The sequence below is a fragment of the Erinaceus europaeus genome, chromosome X, assembly GCF_950295315.1.
Source record: "Erinaceus europaeus chromosome X, mEriEur2.1, whole genome shotgun sequence".
Lineage (NCBI taxonomy): Eukaryota > Metazoa > Chordata > Mammalia > Eulipotyphla > Erinaceidae > Erinaceus > Erinaceus europaeus.
This window is the reverse complement of record NC_080185.1, coordinates 47,930,340-47,950,149: the sequence shown is the minus strand read 5'-3', so window position 1 is coordinate 47,950,149 and position 19,810 is coordinate 47,930,340. Positions and strand designations below refer to the sequence as shown.

Genomic DNA, 19,810 nt, shown 5'->3' with positions numbered 1-19,810 from the left:
CAAAGATGTCCTTAAGGTGTAGGTGGGAAACAGTTTTGTCAATGTTTTCCTCTAAGTATTTGATTGTTTCTGATCTGACATCCAGGTCTTTGATCCATTTGGAGTTGATTTTTGTTTCTGGTGAGATAAAGTGGTTCAATTTCATTCTTCGGCATGTTACAACCCAGTTTTCCCAGAACCATTTATAGAAGAGAGCCTCCTTCTTCCATTTAATCCTTTGGGCCCCCTTATCAAAGATTAGATATCTATAGGTGTGGGGATTTATTTCGGGGCTTTCAATTCTGTTCCACTGGTCTGTGTGCCTATTTTTGTTCCAGTAACATGCTGTTTTGATGATGATGGCTTTATAATATAGTTTAAGGTCTGGGAGTGTGATGCCTCCATTTCTGTTTCTTTTCCTTAAAATGGTTTTGGCAATTCTAGGTGTTTTCTGGTTCCAGATAAATGATTGTAGTGTTTGTTCTATTCTCTTAAAGAAGCTTGATGGAACTTTGATCGGTATTGCATTAAATTTGTATATGGCTCTGGGGAGAATATTCATTTTGATGATATTTATTCTTCCAATCCGTAAGCATGGGATATCTTTCCATTTCTTCATATCAATTTCTATTTCCTTGTGTAGCAACTCATAGTTTTCAGTAAATATGTCTTTCACTTCTTTGGTCAACTTTATTCCTAGGTATTTGATTGATTTTGCTGAAACAGTAAATGGGAGTGATTTCTGGATGTCTTCTTCAGATTTAGTGTTTGCATAAAGAAATGCCACTGATTTTTGTACATTGATTTTGTAGCCTCATACCTTGCTGAATTGCCTAATAACTTCCAGTAGTTTTCTGCTGGATTCTTTAGGTTTTTCTATGTAGACTACCATATCATCTGCAAATAGTGAGTGCTTGACTTCTTCCCTTCCAATCTGTATACCTTTGATATCTTTCTCTTGCCTGATTGCTATAGCAGGAACTTCCAATATTATGTTGAAGAGTAACGGTGATAGTGGACAGCCCTGTCTAGTCCCTGATCTGAGGGGGATTGCTTTCAGCTTAGGTCCATTGAGTTTGATGTTGGCTGTAGGTTTGCTATATATAGATTCCACTCTCTTGAGGAATTTCCCATCTATTCCCATTTTTTGTAGAGTTTTGAGCATGAATGGGTGTTGGATTTTGTCAAAGGCTTTCTCTGCATCTATTGAGATAATCATGTGGTTTTTTGCTTTGCTTTTATTGATGTGGTGAATGACATTGATTGAATTACGGATGTTGAAGCAGCCTTGCATTCCTGGAATGAATCCCACCTGGTTGTGATGAACAATCTTTTTGTTGTGCTGCTGTATCCGGTTGGCTAAGATCTTGTTTAATATTTTGGCATCTATATTCATCAGAAATATTTGTCTGTAGTTTTCCTTTTTTTTTGTCCCTATCAGCTTTTGTTATCAGGGTGATGTTGGCTTCAAAGAAGGTGGAAGGGAGTATTCCTGTTTCTTCAATTTTATGGAAAAGCTTAAGAAGTATGGGTAATAACTGTTTACTGGAAGTTTTGTTGAATTCATTTGTGAAGCCATCTGGTCCAGGACTTTTGTTGTTGGGGAGATTCTTAATAACGGTTTCAATTTCTTTGTCTGTGATTGGTACATTGAGGTTTTGTGGTTCTTCTTGGTTCAGTTTTGGAAAGGTATATGTTTTTACGAGTTGTTCCATTTCTTCCAGATTCTCTAGCTTGGTGGTGTATAGTTCTTTATAGAAGTTTCGCAGGATTCTCTGGATTTCTGTGGTGTCAGTTGTGATATCTCCTCCATCGTTTACAATTCTATTAATTTGAGTCTTCTCTCTTTTTTGTTTGGTGAGTCTGGCTAGGGGTTTGTCAATTTTGTTTAATATTTCAAAGAACCAACTTTTGGCTTCATTGATCTTTTGTATGGTTCTTTTATTTTTGATGTTGTTTTTTTCTGCTCTAACTTTAGTGATTTCTGTCCTTCTGGTTGCTTTAGGGTTCCTTTGTTCCTCTTCCTCTAAGTCCTTGAGGTGTGCAGTAAGGTCGTTCATTTGAGCTTCTTCTTGTTGTTTAATATGTGATTGTATGGCTATAAGTTTCCCTCTCAGTACTGCTTTAGCTGTGTCCCAAATATTTTGATAGGTTGTATCTTCATTTTCATTTGTTTCCAGGAACATTTGAATTTCCTGCTTGAGTGAATCTCTGACACAGTGATTCTTTTTTTTTTTTTTTTTTAATTTTTTATTTAAGAAAGGATTAGTGAACAAAGGCATAAGGTAGGAGGGGTACAACTCCACACAATTCCCACCACCCAATCCCCATAACCCACCCTCTCCCATGATAGCCTTCCCATTCTCTAGCCCTCTGGGAGCATGGACCCAGGGTCGTTGAGGGTTGCAGAAGGTAGAGGGTCTGGCTTCTGTAATTGCTTCCCCGCTGAACATGGGCGTTGACTGGTCGGTCCATATTCCCAGTCTGCCTCTCTCTTTCCCCAGTAAGGTGTGTCTCTGGGGAATCTGAGCTCCAGGACACATTGGTGGGGTCTTCAATCCAGGGAAGGTAGCCAGCATCCTGGTGGCATCTGGAACCTGGTGATTGAAAAGAGAGTTAACATACAAAGCCAAACAATTTGTTGAGCAATCATGGATCCCAAGTTTGGAATAGTGGAGAGGAAGTGTTAGGGAGGTACTCACTGCAAACTCTAGTGTAATCTTGCTTTCAGGTATATATTTTGCAGTAGTTTATGGATACGTGTGCACATACGCTCTCTCTCACAGAAACTGTTGTATGTCTAGGTTATGGGACTTTGTTAGAAAGTGAACTACCTGAGATGAAATTAGAGTGTACTATAAAAGGAAAGGTCTCACCCAAGTAATGAAGCTGAAGGGTTGTCATTCCACACGTGAAGTCTCTGGATACACTCTGAGGTGAAGCATGTTGAGATGGCAATCGTTGCTTTGGTTAGGTTGTGATCGGCGGATGCAATATTATTTGGTATGGATTGGGAGATGCATACGGGAAAGTGAGCCCTATCCAAGGGTGCCAGGACTGGGGGAAGTAGGGGCTCTATAGTGAAGATGTGAGGTTCCTGCTGTCTTAGGGTTCAAAAAGACAATCAATAGTTAATATTATCATCACATTATTTGTTAATTGGGTTAACTTTGAAAAGTCCCTTTGTTATGGTTTGCTGTACAGTACCCAGTATCTTGTATATAGCTGTGCTATTGGAAGCTTCTAATCTACTTGGTCTAGGCTTTTGAGAGAGTCCACATATCAAATACGTAGCCTATCTATTAAAAAGATTCAGTTTGTCTTTTGAGAACCTTTGAGACATACAATTGATTTCCCCCTCTCATATTAATTAACTACTGATTTATATGTCTACATTTTGCTAGGAGTGTACATAAACACCATTCCCATCACCAAAGGACCGTGACCCATCCCTCCCGCCCACTCCCACCCCCCACTGGCCCAGGAAGCTACATGTCTACCCCTCACCACTGGGTTTTTACTTTGGTGCCCTACTTACAATTTGATCAGGTCCTGCTTTTAGATTCCCTTTCAGATCTTCTAAGTCAGCTTCTGTTGATGAGTGGGATCATCCCATACTCATCTTTAACTTTCTGACTTATATGTCGTGCACGTCTCTTTCACATAGGTTACTTACCCATCACTGAAGCCCCAACAGCTATAATCGGCTGAGGTTTCCTATCTTAGGTTGGTAACCGGGCAGGTGAAAGTAACAGACATGCTAAATCCCTCCATTGGCAAATGGGCCCCTGATAAGTGGATTTCCCCTTACCCATCATGGGGTATCAGAGCAGCCTTAGCCCTGTCCCTATCTTAGGTGGAGTTATCCAGAAGAAGGCTCTTAATTTTCGGCCAGGCCTCTGTCAGCTAAGTCTAGCCTGTGGTAGTGGACCTGTATAGGTTTTGCTTGAAAGGCTTCCACTTGTTGTTTTACTAAACTGGTCAGTCTTTTGAGGACCCAAGGTCTGAAAAAAAGGAGGAGTAACAGGCCTATGAGGGGTCCTAGCAAGGAGGGTAGAAGAGTTGTTAGCCAGGGAGAGGTGGAAAACCAATTTTGGAACCAGTTCTGCTCTTGCTCTCTTTGTTTCTTTCTACATTCTAGCCCTTCCCTAACCTTAGCCATAGAGTCTTTGACCACCCCAGAGTGTTCCATATAGAAGCAACATTCTTCTTTTAGGGCAAGCAGGTCCTCAACCCCTCTGCAGTAAGCAGGTCTTGCTAGGGATGTGATCTGTCTCTGTAGTGACTCAAGACTATGTGTGGTGGAGTCTATAACTTGTCGTAATTTGTCAGAAAATTTATAGGAGGAATATATAGAGTATCCTAGCACACCACCAGCAAGTCTAAGGGAAGCAGTCAGTGGATGTGATGTCCAGGGGAAGAAACACAGCACGTCTGGTCCTCTGGTGGTCGTCAGAGCCAAGTGATGAAATTTTTCTTCTTTATAGAGGGTCAGCTGTGGAACAAGTAAAACTAGGAGGCAAGGACCAGGTATAGAAGAATTGACATGAAAATATAGGGTGGTGTTGCACCAAAACACAGAGGAGGTACATATACATTAGGTGAGGTTCCTTGAACATGAGGAATATTGGGAGAAAAGTGAGCGGTCAATAAATATGCAAGGATGAAGTCAGCAGTGGTAGGTCAGCAAAAAGAGAAGACTTGGATAGGCTGGTAAGGTTAGTTAGAATATATGCTGCCATGGTGTCTTTTGTGGTAAGGACTTGTCAACAGGGACTCTGTGGATTTTGCAAGAGCAATAATGTCATCCACCATAATAAAAGGAAAGCAAACATGGACATCCAGTGTATAAAAAGAGAAAAAAGAATATGTCTCTATGACTGGAAGAGTGGGTGGCTTTGCCAATGAGATATAATAAATGTACAATTCAAATTTTTGTAAATATTAAGAAGGTTTAGTATAGTTACTTCATTGACACTTTAGCCAACTGAATATTGGGGGGAGCATTCACCTTCTTTTTTAAAATTTTTTTTATTGAGCTTAAGGGTTATAGTATAGGGAGAGTAATGTTCTAAAGGAAACAGAAATACATGGATTGGATGTATATTGAAGCAAAACAGGAGAGCATATGGCGCATAAGCTTTTTGAGCTTTTTCTTGTTTGAGCTGTAGCCCACATAGATTTGGAAAAAATACCAACTGAGAAAAAAAATGTTTTTGTTTACTGAACATGGGCAGGTGAGTTACATCAATCTGTCAGAGAGCATTGGCTTTTATCAGTGGAGATTAAACTTAAAAGTCTGAATAGCAGGATCTTAATTAAACAATGCAGGAGCCAGTAAAGTGCTCTAATTATGGCAGGTCAAGCATTAAAATTTTAAGAGGATTGCAAAGAAATGAGAAAAATTTTAGGATATGAGTGACTTTAGGAGCCATCATACACCCATAAATAAAAAATAAAAATGTTTAGTTTTAAATCTTACCATATGAGCAGTCAGTTTTTCAAGTGCAGATGTACCTATAATTATTTACTTAGGGAGAGAACTTGTACCAAGTTAATTGATGATCTAAAGGTTAGAATTGGCTTTTATATGATTTTAGAAGGCTCTTTATTAAAATATACCAATATGTTATAGAAAGTCAATACATAATGTGTTGACATGATAAAATGTTTAACAGTTTTTTAGCATTATTTTAAACTGATTAGACAGTTTAAGCACACTACTATAACTTATTTTACTAAGATCTTTACTCATCACAAAGCTATCATGAGTAAGTGTAGACATAAAACTATTAATAGATTTTGTTCTTTAGAACTCTAATATGGCAACTTAAAAGGCTAAAATAAAACCTCATAGCTTAAATGTTCAAAATAATAATTTTGTTAAATCAGGATTTGCCAAAACAAACCTATCAGACCAGAAACACCATGTATTACCTTAATTTATCAAGAATAAACCTCTGACAGTGTCTTTAAACAAGCCAGATAATTTTTTACTCTCTAAAAGAACTAATTAAAGTTTAACATGTAGAATCTGTACTCTCAAAAGCCAATTATTTGATAATAATTTTGTAGTCTTTCTAAGTAGGGGAGTTATCTCAGTAACAACTTTATCAGAAGGAGTCACTATAAAGGCAAAAGTAATTAACCCCTGAGTAAGATAAAATAAATCTTTTACCAAGTTTCAAAATAAAAGTTTTAACCAGAGCATTTTTGTCTATATCAGACATAAAACTTTCTTAACGTTTTATCTAGTCTCTCTTATGTTTTAATATCTAAAGTTGTTTCTCAGGGAAACCAGGGGCATACTTTTTGAATAAAATGTAAAAAGGTTAGCTAAAACATCTATACAGCTCTACATTAGGCCGCCCCATATTTATTTGATACGTTTTATTTGGAAAAAAATTGTTTACATATCTTATTTAAATTAAACCTCATTTATCAGAGCAAAAGCCTCTGGCATGTAAATCATTAACATAACCCATTGTGTTATCTTTTATTAACCCAGGCCAGTTTTACTTCTTTAGTTGAGACAGTATTTTAAAACTTTTATCTATAATAGTCAAGATCTAGACACATCCTCAGTGTGTGATACCTAATTTTAAGAGGCTCTGTTTGAATTTTAAAGAACATAAATTTAAAAGTTATCTTTTTAACCTCCTGTGGCAATTCTCATAACCAGTATCTCTAAACCAAATTCAGTTTGACTAAATTTTTCTTTAAACTTTAACAAACTCTAATTACATAGAGAGTTAACACACATTAGTGACAATGCTTCTCAAAAGAATCTCTAGTGTCAGACAAATGCCAAATTTGCTGTGGACCAATATCCACAAAACAGTTCACAGGACATTTTGGGGGCCCTCCAAACTGTGCTGGAACTTTTTCAGTTAAATACATAGATAATTTGCGTATCAATTTGGAGATGAAGAATTGTCACAGTAAATACTTAAGACTTTTACTTTAAATCTTTAGCTGTCTTAGCAAATGAATTTTTATCTTTATGTTACCACATAAGAACTGTGTTGGAAACTTTTTTTTTTGAGTCACTTAAACAATTTTAAGTGAAATGTTAAACTTTATTTGTTAGGATCTTTGCTTATCACAAAGCTATCACACCCCTAGGGAAGCTATGAACAAGGGTGGGTACACAACTTAATTTATCTTTTACTTTGATTTGGATAGGTAAATTGAAAGGATAAGATAAACCTTATAGCTGAAATGTTCAAAATAAATTTTTACTGTTAAAATTTCTTTTAGATCACCATTTTGCACTAAATAATTTTGTTGAATCACATCTGTCAAATTAAAAATTTTTATGAGGCAAGGAATACCACATTTAACCCTTTTTTCCTGGTAAGACCACTGCTTAACCCAGACTGGGTTATTAGAAAGCCAGACCAAACGTGGAATTTGTTACAAACAGTGGCAGTTGGTATTGGGGTGCTGGTAAGATTTAGAATTCTCACAAGAGAGAGACTGTAGAGACATTTTACCATGCCTAGAGATATCAGAAAATCTTTTTTTTCTTTTTTATTTAAGAAAGGATTAATTAACAAAATCATAGGGTAGGAGGGGTACAATTCCACACAATTCCCACCACCCAATCTCCAAATCCCACCCCCTCCCCTGATAGCTTTCCCATTCTCTATCCCTCTGGGAGCATGGACCCAGGGTCATTGTGGGTTGCAGAAGGTAGAAGGTCTGGCTTCAGTAATTGCTTCTCTGCTGAACATGGGCGTTGACTGGTCTGTCCATACTCCCAGTCTGCCTCTCTCTTTCCCTAGTCAGGTGGGTCTCTGGGGAAGCAGAGCTCCAGGACACATAGTCTAGGGAAGCCTGGCTGGCATCCTGATGACATCTGGAACCTGGTGACTGAAAAGAGAGTTAACATACGAAGCCAAACAAATTGTTGAGCAATCATGGACCCAAAGCTTGTAATAGTGGAGAGGAAGTGTTGGGGGGGGTACTCACTGCAAACTCTAGTGTACTTCTGCTTTCAGGTATATATTTTGCAGGAGTTTATGGATACATGTGAACATATGCTCTCTCTCACAGAACCTGGTCTATATCTAGGTTTTGGGACTTTGTTAGAAATTGAACCACCTGAGATGAAATTAGAGCATAGTATGAAAGTAAAGGTCTCACCTGAGTAATGAAGCTGAAGGGTTGTCATTCCACACGTGAAGTCTGGACACAGTCTGAAGTGAAGCATGTTGAGGTGACAATCGTGTTGGTTAGGTTGTGATCGGCAGATGCAATGTTATTTAATATGGATTGGGAGAGGCATATGGGAAAGTGGACCCTATCCAAAGGTTCCAGGACTGGGGGAAGTAGAGGCTCTATAGTGGAGATGTGAAGTTCCTGCTGTCTTAGGGTTCAAAAAGACAATCGATAGTTAATGTTATCATCACATTAATTGGTAATTCGGTTAACTTTGAAAAGTCCTTTTGTTTGGGTTTGCTGTACAGTACCCAGTATCTTGTATACAGCTGTGCTATTATTGCTTCTGATCTACTTGGTCTAGGCTTTTGAGAGAGTCTGCATATCAATTACACAGCCTATATAGTCAAAGATTCAGTTTGTGTTTTGAAAAACTTCGAGACATACAATTAATTTTCTCCCTCTCATATTATTTAACTAGTAATTTATATGACTAAATTTTACTAGGAGTGTACATAAACACCATTCCCTCCACTAAAAGACTGTGACCCATCCCTCCCACCCACTCCCACCCCCCACTGGTGCAGGAGGCTGCATGTCTACCCCTCACCATAGGGTTTTTACTTTGGTGCCATACTTACAATTTGGTCAGGTCCTGCTCTAGTTTCCCTTTCAGATCTTCTTCCTCAACTTTTGTTGATGAGTGGGATCATCCCATACTCATCTTTATCTTTCTGACTTAGCTCACTTAACATAATTCCTTCTAGCTCTGTCCAAGATGGGTCAGAGAAGGTGGGTTCATTGTTCTTGATAGCTGTATAGTATTCCATTGTGTATATATACCACAGCTTTCTCAGTCACTCATCTGTTGTTGGGCACCTGGGTTGCTGACAGGTTTTAGCTATTATGAATTGTGCTGCTATGAACATAGGAGTACACACCTTTTTGGTTGGGTGTTATGGAGTCCTTGGGGTATAACCCCAGGAGAGGAATTACTGGATCATATGGAAGGTCCATGTCTAGCCTTCCGAGAGTTTTTCAGACTGCTCTCCACAGAGGCTGGACCCATTTACATTCCCACAAGCAATGTAAAAGGGTTCCTTTTATTACTTTTTTAATTTAAAATCTATCGTGTCTGAGATGAGAATGGCTGTTCCTGCCCTTTTTTGTGGTCTGTTAGCCTGTATGATAGTTTTCCATCCTTTCACTTTAAGTCTGTGTTTATCTTGTTGTGACAGATGGGATTCTTGCAAGCAGCATATGTTTGGATTGTTTTCTGATCCATCCCCATCTCTTGCCTTTTGATGGGTGAGTTTAAGCAATTGACATTATTGATATTATGGATCTAATTTATTGTAGTGCCATTGTTCAAAAAAATTTTTTTGTTTGCTCTGATATATTGCCAGTATTATAGTGATGTTCTTGTTTATAAGAGGTCTTTTAGAACCTCTTTCAGGTCCTGTTTGGTGATGGTTGCCTCTGTTAACTGTTGTTTCTCTAAGAAGGTTTTGATCCCTCCATCTAGTTTGAATGAAAGTCTAGCAGGATATATTATCCTTGGTTGAAACCCTTTTTCATTTATGGCTCGATAGGTATCTTGTCATTCTCTTCTGGCTTTTAGAGTTTGAGTGGAGAAGTCTGCAGATAATCTTATGGGTTTTCCCTTGTATGTGACTTTTTGTTTCTCTCTTGCAGCCTTTAGGATCCTTTCTTTATCCTTACTTCTTCTCATTGTGACTATGATGTGTCTTGGTGTCTTCAGGTCTGGGTTGATTCTGTTTGGTACACTCTGGGCCTCTTGAATCTTGATGTCCTTTCTTTTATTCAGATCTGGAAGTTTTCTTCTATTATTTCCTCTAGAATGTTTGCTTCCCCTTCCTCTACTTCTTCCTCTGGCAGGCCAATTATTTGAATGTTTCTTCTTTTGAGATCATCCCATATGTCTCTGTTGTTGTTTTCAGTGTCTTTAAATCTCTTTTTAAGCTCTTTCATCTCTTTCTTTGTTTTCTTAACTCATCCTCTGTCTGACTAATTCTGTTTTCTCCTTTTGTTAGTCTGCTTTCCCTTGCCTCAGCTTCTTTCTTCATTACAGCTATTTCAACTTTCAGTTCTCTGATTGGCTCAAGATAATCAGTATTTTCCTTTTGGGGTCTCAATTGTTGTTTCCCTAATACTGCCATTCCTTTCCTCCAATGTTGTTTTCACTTCTGTGATTAATCCGTTTATTATTGCTTGTATACTTTTCTTATCTATGGTTACTTCTGGCTGATTTGTAATTTCTTCTGGGCTCTTGTCTTCATTCATTGGAGTAGCAGTTTTATTTGTTTTTGATCTACCCATTTTTTTGATTTATGTGTTTCTTTTTTTGCTCTGTTTTTCCTCAGTTGTTGTATCTTGAGCACAAGCAACACTGTACTAAATACCTTTATGACAATTGCACTCACCAACCTCAGGAATTACAGTAGCAACTGAAGCAAGTATTGAAGCAGTTTAATCACTACCAGTTAGCCAAACAATGTCTTCAGTCCATGAAAAAATAGTAACGAAATCCCAGTGAAGAAGAAAGAGAAAATAAAGAAGGGATAGCAAGAATACACAGTTATGCGAATCTACTATCCACTGTATATTCTAGGGGTAATAAGATGGGAAAGGGAAGTAGAGCAGAGATACACACATAGAGTCCACTCTGAGTCAGATTTCTTCCCCAAAATAATTCACAAATTCAGAAAGGCAAAGAAGAAGGAAGGAGAAGTGTATGACAAGATATAAAAAAAAGAGAAAAGAAAAAAAAAAAGAAAAAAGAGACAAGTGAGAGAAAAGAGAAAAGAGAAGAAAAAGAACTGTAATTAAAGAGCAGTGAAAGGAAAGGTTTTTTAATTATTTTAATTTTCATTTAATTTAATTTAATTTTTTAATTAGCTAGGAGGAGGAGGGAGGGGAGAGTCTGTAGAGGAGGTAGGAGTAAGGAGGTAAGTTCCTCCCACAATAGGTAAGATGCCCACTACCCTAGCAATGAAAGATACCCTAAGAGTTAATTCTGATCAACCTAAAGGGTGGTAAGATATATGCCTTTATATAATATTAATAATAAAATAGAGCAGGGTAAAAAAAAAAACCTGTCGCAGATTACCTGAAACCTCGTGATCAGAGGCAGCTGATTGTTAAGAAAGAGAAAAAAAACAAAACCTCAGGAGTAGACAAGGATAGCTGAAATAGACAGTTATGCAAATCTACTATCCACTGTATATTCTAGGGGTGGCTAAAGGAGGTAGGGAAGTTGAGCAGAGATACTAGCAGTGAGAATCCAACTCTGAGTCAGAATTCTTCCCCAAGATAATTCCCAAATGTGTATCAGTCAATTCAAAAAAGCACACTGGTGGTGTGGGGGATGGGGCCTGTGGCTTTGGAAGCTGTAGGATTAAGGAAGAAAGGATGACAAGAATGAGAAAAAGAGAAAAAAAGAGAGAGAGAGAAAGAAAAAGATAAGAAAAAGAACAGTCATTAAAGAGCGGTGAAAGGAAAGAGTTTTTTAATTTATATATTTTTAAATATTTAATTAGCTATTTGGGGTGAGGTGGGGGGGTTGGCTACTTATAAAGAAAAAAGGCCAGACGTTTCAGAAGGGTATAGACTTAGAATGAATGATACTCCCTGTTGGGACAGGAATCTTGGTAAAGAAAGAGGCTCAGCAGGGGAGGTTATGGAGGGGGGAGGGGGAAGAGGTGTGCTTAATAATTTAAAAGATGAAAAAAATTTTACCCTTTTTTCTACTCTTTTTTAACCCAAATTAACTTATAGTCACCTCCTTGGTGTCACCGCTAGGACCCCTTATTGACTGGCCTACTAAAGACAGAAAATCCTACCGTTTCCAGAAGATGTGGTCAGAGCTCAAGCCACTAGCAGCTTCTCAGTCTGCCATATTCTGGGAACCCCCCCCCAGAAAATCTTTAACTAATGAATTGATACTGATATTATCTATCAGAAGGACAAAACTGTCTTATATTTTAGTCTGGTACAGGTGTGCCAACTCTATGAGTTGTGATCTTTAAAACCACATTTAGCTTAACTAAATCTTATTTAAAACTTAAAACAAACTTTAGTTACTTAGGGGTTAACACGCCTTAATGAAAACAAGTTTAGCACACAGACTTAAAACAGACATTCTTGGTGAAAAGAAATATTTCCCTTTGAAAAACTGCTTTGATTTTTGGATTCCTAACTCACAGGCTCTCCACCCCCCCCACAAGGCGTGTTTGTGGCTAAGAAATGATTGATTTAAGTCTTTGCCAATCTGTGGAGCAGTAGCTGTGTGCCGTGATTGGCTGCACGGACAGAACAGGTGGGCTTAGTTTACTTCCGCGCTCGGAGAAAAATCTTTGGAAGTTCTTTTTCTGGCCTAAGGTACATTTTAGAGTTTTAAAGAAACAAATAATTAAATTTGTATCAAAAGTGTCTCCTGGTTCTCTGATCAATAGCTTTTAAGTTAGAGGGAATGTCTTGTTTGATAGATTTCACTCTTTCTTTAAAGAATAGCTTGCTAGCTAGATAAGATCTCAATCAGAATCGGTTTAACGCTTTCTGAGAGTTCTGGCTGCAGAGGAAAAAAGCTGGATCTTTTTGGCTGGCTAGTTTTAAGACCTTAAGCTAAGTGACTAACTCCTGGTGTTCAGTCTCTAATTTTATTTGTTCTTTTTATAAATTTATCTTTGCCAATAAATCTTTGTTGTTATCGGTGGGTTGAGAAATAGGGGAGGGAGCTGAAGGAGGGGGCAGCATCAAGGTTGGAATTAATCTAGGCCTCCTCAGTAATAGGGGATTTTTAAAATATGTTTTGTGTTAGATTTAACTGAAAAATCTTCACAAGGAAATTAAATCTGGGGGGGGTCATTGGGATGTTTTTATGGATACTTCCTATGGCTCTCTGTGAAGGAGTAGGAAGTAAGCCCCTATCTTTAGCTGAAAGATCTTTAGAAAGAAGGACTGCTCCCTTATTAATAAGTTCTGTAATCTCTCAGGGTCAAGGTCTGACTCTAATTACTTTATTTATAAGATTCAAATAAGAAAATATAGTAACAGAGACTTTTTTCCAGTCCCAAAAAGTCATAGTACTCTTTTATTGCATCTTCTACTCTTTTCCACCTTTTTTCATCACTAGATCTCTCTTGGGGAAGCCAAAGGCAAACATCTCTAAGGAAAAGGAAAAAATGAGCAAGATCTATTTTCTTAACCCTTAATCCTCGCGCCTTGAGTGAGTCTTTAAGACCCTCAATAAACTTTTCTTATGCACTGATTTCTTGTCCCATGATATCGCCATCCGCTTACCTTCCAGGTCTCTCCTTCAAACCAGGTATGTTCGTGGCAACCTCTTGATTAATGAAATGACTGCAGTCCTCTTTTCTTATGAACGGCGTTTCTTACTGGATCCCCTGTGCCTCGGGCCCCACATCTGGGTGCCACACTGCCCCGGCCTGTGGGGTCATCAAACGGAGACCCTAGGAGGGGGAGTGGGAATGGGGTAGGACAAGAGATGCGAGAAATGGAGACAAGACAGGAATCTGATCAAGTCTCGTTTATTGAAAATTTTTCACGTGTATTTAAGGATGGCTCTAAGGTTAGGGAGGGACCATAGTGGGGTTGCTATGGTCACCTAACCTTGCAATGTTCTTTCTTTGCCATCTATGGTCATACCTGTCCTGCTAATTGTGGAGCTATCCCAGGAAGGAATGCAGCTGCAGAGGTTAAGTAAACATATCTAGGAGGTGGGTGAGGGGTGGTCTTGCCTGTGTACGTGTCAGGCAGGCTTATGGTTAATGGAGTTTTTACACAAGATGGAGTATCCTGTTCCTCAAAACTGAGGTCCCTGAGGGGTGGCTTCCCGCACTACTGTTTTCTGGAGTTCATCTATTTTGTTACCCTGTTCTGATACTGTTTTTGCTTGTTAAGCTAGTTTTGTTCTTAGCTCAGCTATTTCAACTTTCAGCCCTCTAATAACCTTGAGAAAATTAGTGTTTTCTTACAGAGTCTCATTTGTTGTTTCTGCATTTCTGTTGACAATTCTTTCAAACTCTTTACTCACTCCTGTGATTATTTACTTAACTAGTGTTTGGATGTTGACCTCATTACTTTGTGTTTCAATCTTTGGGGGGCTTTTAGCTAGACTCTTGTCCTGGTTCATTTCTCCAATATTTCTTCATGTTGGTTTAACCATTTTATATAGTATATTATGAGGTCCCTCTCTCAGTACTTTTCAAATTACTGATCACTCTTGCCTAGATTGACTTGTGTCTAAGGAAGGTAATTAAAGAGTTCACAGTTGTGGAAGTTAACAGTTGTTTCAATAGTATTTTAATCCCTGATGTGGAACTCAGTGGCTTAAAAGCCTCTTTTATGTTTTTTCTTCCTGTAGGCTATGGGAGCCTTTGAGCTTTTAAACTATAAGTAGGCTTCTTAGCTTAATCACTGACTCCTGACCAAGAGATTAAGCAGGGTGTGGTAGAGATAATCCAGTGGTTATGCAAAGAGACTCTCACAGCCCCACTGCTATGCCACCAAGGTATAGATCTTCTCCTGAGTTTCCTGGTTACTTCTCTGTCCTCTGGTGTCAGCACAGGGCCTCCCTGTAGCTGCTCCAGATTCTGAGGGCAGTAGTAATGGAGACTCAGAGTTGTACTTGGTGAGTTTCAGGGGAGTCCTCTCCTCCCTTAGCTGTCCCCTTGTCAGTGAAACAGACTGGAGATGGTGTCTCAACTGACTCAACCTGCTGGACTGTTACCAGCCACTTAATCTCTCCCTATTCTCCTCTCTGTCTGCCAGCCACATGTGTTTGCACTCACCAGTGATTTGGTGGATTCCTGAAGTCATTCTAGTCCTGTCTGGTTTCAGTCCCAGTTGGTCTCCTTGGTATTCCTAGATGATCCGGGAGAGGAGAGGAGAGAAACACATCTAAGAAAAAACTTTCTATGTCATACTTTTTACACAAAATAGATTACAAATAAGCACAAGTGATTACAACCAATACAGGGGGAAAAATCTAAGATTTTTCAAATCAGAGTGGAGAAAAGAAAGAGAGAAGATAAAAGTAAAACAGACGGGAGTTGGGCTGTAGCTCAGCGGGTTAAGCGCAGGTGGCGCAAAGCACAAGGACCGGCATAAGGATCCCGGTTCGTGCCCCCGGCTCCCCACCTGCAGGGGAGTCACTTCACAGGCGGTGAAGCAGGTCTGCAGGTGTCTGTCTCTCTCTCCTCCTCTCTGTCTTCCCCTCCTCTCTCCATTTCTCTCTGTCCTATCCAACAATGACGACGACAACAACAATAATAACTACAACAATAAGACAACAAAGGCAACAAAAGGGAATAAATAAAATAAAATAAAAAATTTAAAAAAAAAAAAGTAAAACAGACAAAAAAACTATATATATATATATATATATATATATATATATATATATATATATATGCCATCTACTCCAATAGAGAGTAAAACTAATACCCAGTAAATAGAATGCATCACCAACAAAGGCTAATTTTAGTCAAAGTCATAAGAAGGGAGAGATAAAATAACAGCATTCACAAAATGAACAAACTAGTGGGGGAAAAAATAGAAGAAGGAAAGAAAACTGAAGAAAAGGGAAAATATCCCCTAAAGATGAGTCTTCCCTTTGTAGTATGCTATCCAGAACCTCCCCAGTCTCCCCCCAACCCCCCTACCCTTTCCTAACCAGTTACAAAAGGCAACATAAACTAAGTATCTAGAGAGAGGAGAAAAAAGAAAGCTAGAGAGGTAGACTCCCACTGCCCCAGAAGAGGCAGAAGATTGGTCAAGGAAGTTGACCAATAAGAGATTTCCTGCTCTCCTGAGGATATATATAACAAAAAAAAACCCACAAAAGAGAAACATCTCTTTTTGGTAACTCTCTTATGAGCTAGGAATCTTTAGAATGAGGTCCTCTCAGTAGGAGGACCCCTTTGTCTCTAACTTTTTCCCTTAACCCTCTGGCTTAAGGAGGTTGGGGTGGGCTTTACAAAGCAGGAGTTGTCACTCATATGGCTCCAGCTCTGCAGCTCAGGATCTGGTAAGAGCTATGTTCTTTCTGTAGCGCATTCCAGCTTATATGTGATCTGTGGCTTGCCTCCTTGGCTCAGCTTTGACATCTTCTCTATGTTTCCTCAACCAATGGCCTAGAAATCCTCCCCTCACTCTATATTTCCAGCATTTAAGCAGCTGCATTGCATAGAGAAATTTAGTAAGTGATGTAGTCTTGGCTCACAACTCTCTCACCTCCCCTCCCCCTGCCCCCCAAGTGATCTTAAGTGACAAATAATCAACTCTATTTGTGTCCTGTCATATTATGGTACTAGTCCTTGGAATTTTTAATTCCTTTCACTAGAAACTTGTAGTAATGAAAACAATAATAAAGTATGTTAAAAGTCTTCAAAATCCTTGATCTGTACTTTCCTTACAATCTTTCTCTAGGCAATGCTCCCATCTACATTTTTTAGTCAGCAGATGATCATCCAAATCCTGATTATAAGCTCTTCCTATACTATATCCTCTACAGATTTTATGACTATCTTTGCCACAAGGGACAGTTATTCATTTATGGAAAAGTAACTCCAAAGGGAAAGAAGTAGATCACATTCAGAACAAAAACCATAAACAAATATTGGAAGTTCATTGTGTCTCCAAATATTTCATTTATTATGGAAAAACAGACACTGTAGGACTTGGGATTCACTAGAAGTATCTATGGGTTATGAGAGGCTATTTAAGGTGTGATCATAGTAGTATATATTGCATGGACTACCTCCCTTGTTTTATTTTATATTCTATACACTTTGACTTCCTCTTCTGTTGTTCTTGTCTGCCTGATTCTCAAGATTTGATTTATAATTCATCTTTTCTTCAGATGGTAGACATTCAGCTTCACTCCTTTATTAATCTTTCTTTCCCCACTTGACCAGGGTTCAGGATCTCCTTTTGTTATGTAATTCTTTTTTTGATGAAATTCTTCTGGTTTCAGAACCTCTCCCCTTTTTAAAAAAAGATTTTATTTATTTATTAATAAGAAAGATAAGAGGAGAGAGAGAAAGAGCCAGGCATCATTTTGTTACATGTGCTTCTGGGGATCGAAATCAGGACCTCAAATTAGGGAGTCCACTGCTTTTTCCACTGTGACACCTCCTGGACCATAGAACCTTCTCCTTTGCAATTTTATGTCTGCAGTTCCTGTTTTGAATTAAAATGTTTTTTAAATTTTAATTTGACAGGAGAGAGAGAAATTGAGAGGAAAGGGAGCTATATATGGTATATGAGAAATCATAATTGATAGATGATAAACTGAAGATAGATAACAGATGATAGATTAATGATAGATAGATAGACAGACAGACAGATAGATAATACTTGCAACACTGCTTCACCACTTGTGACACTTTCCCTCTGCAGGTGGAGGTCATTGTACATAATAGTATGAGTGCTCAACCAGAGGTGCCACCTCTAGGGCAATGAAGTAAATTTTTATCACAAACCTGGTTGATTGCATACCCGAACATTCACAAGTACAGAGGTGTAAGCCCCTGTTCCCCATCTGCAGGAAGCAAACTTCAAAAGTTGAGTTAGGGCTTCGGATGTTTCCCTCCTTCCCACCCTATCTCCCTTTCCCCTTTCAACTTCTGTCGTATGCTTTATATTGGCTTGTTCTAGCCCTCCCCCCGCCAAGAGAATTGGATCAGGCCTGCTAATTTCGAGGCCCGCTTGGCCCCGCCCCAAAGGAACCCCGGGAGAGGGTTCCTGAGTTCGAGAGTGCCAGAGTTTCAGAGGGCTCTCAAGTACGAGAGTTCCAGAGTGCCAGAGTGATAGAGTTCCTGAGTTCCTGAGTTCGAGAGTTTCAGAGTTACAGAGTAAGAGAGAGTGCCAGAGAGACAGAGTTCCTGGGTTCCTGAGTTCCAGAGTAAGAGACGGTTCCTGAGTTCGAGAGTAAGGGAGAGTGCTTGCGCCGCCGCAAAGAGACAGCGGAGTTCTGTTTGGTGATTAGTTTGTCTTAGTTTGTGAATCGTTGTTCCTGAATAAAGAAATACAGCTGCCCTGCCCAGCCGTTGTCTCCGCGTCTCTGTTACCCGCCCGCGAAGCCAACCCGGCCGGCAAGAGTCCGAAATTTTAACAACAAACTTCTCTGTCCTATTAAAGAATATATATATATATATATATACACATATATCTGATAGGATCCATGGATTCTTAGGGCAGGGCACGATTCCTAGCAATAACCTTGCAGGCAATAAAAATAAATTAAATAATCCAGAAATTTCCTATACTTCAACTCAAAGAGATTGTATGATATTGATAATACAGCTATAATTTCTAGATTTTGATATCTTAAATCAATTGGTATATTTTATAACATACATAGATTCATAGAACATGAAACAATAAAAATAGATATGTGACAAAGCAATAAATGCTTATAGATGAATGACTAAATGTGTTAATGGAAACCTTGTTCCTGCTGTGTTAGGCAGCCACAAGTTTGTAGATATCTTATGTCTTACTATGTTCTTTTCTATCCCTATTATTAAAAAACAAGTATTCACCCACATTGACCTTCCCTAGAAAAAGAATATGATGTAGAAATGGAGATACCAAAATCCTATGTTTTCTTGATTATTCTAATTTTGTTTTCCATTTCTTATGTAGTTTATGTAATTAAATAACTTACATTACTACAAACAAAACAATCTGTGAAAACATTGTCCAGCATCTTGGGTAGATTCAGACATTTTTAAAGAGAATGAGGACAGTACCATGTGTTAAACCCTAGTAATCAGGCAGAGAATTGAATACTTGATACTAATTTCCCATTTTTTCCAAATTTTTACCAGTTCAAAAGGTGATTATGATAAATGTTGCTTATAAACACTTTGTTAAATAAAAGTTAAATTTTTAAATTGTATAAAAGTATAATTTTACCTTGTAAAGTCACTTTGATGTAAAATTTTATGATTATTCTTAAAATACTACATATGTGAAGTAAAAAAATCACTTAAACTTTCATCTAAATGCTGCTCCCTGGAGATAAAGATCTACCCCAAAAATCCACTGTATAAATCTGAAATCTTTCACAATCTCCTTTATTATTGCATACAAGCATTTAAAGCTACATCCTCGGTGTTTATAAAAAGTAAGAAACAGACTCAAGAAATACGGATCTGGAAGTTTTTGCCGGCCTGTTGGTGGTGGAGGAGGCAAAAAGAGACCTTCATAAATTACATCCAGGGGAGGATAGTATAGTATAGCAAGAAATCCTATTTCCATCTTGAGAACTGGTACAGTGATGATCCAAAGTCAGAAGTCTAGGTTACCAAACCAAAACATGGTTCAATCGTAGAAGACCAGGGTAATCCGAGGGAGCTGATCATGATGTCACATCAGGTATTCTTGGTAGTTTTGATGTTCAGTCTTGAGAAGACACAAAACAGGAGAGTGTTTAGCTCAAAAGATTTTATAGTTGAGCTAGCTATGGAAGTCCAAAAGTTCTGCTATCCAATGAAATGGCAAATTAAGTCTCTAGCCAGTCAGAAAGCCCCTTCAGTAGCAAAGATGTAGAAATCTGGGTCCCAGAAACCTATGCAGTGGGACCAGCAGCTAAACTGCTTGGTCACACAAGGCAAGA

General features: G+C 38.5%; 1 protein-coding gene across 1 annotated transcript in view; it reads left to right on the top strand.

The window, feature by feature from the left end:
• Positions 1–19,810, top strand: part of HTR2C (5-hydroxytryptamine receptor 2C) — a 263,732-nt gene that overhangs the window by 188,785 nt on the left and 55,137 nt on the right. The window lies entirely within an intron of this gene.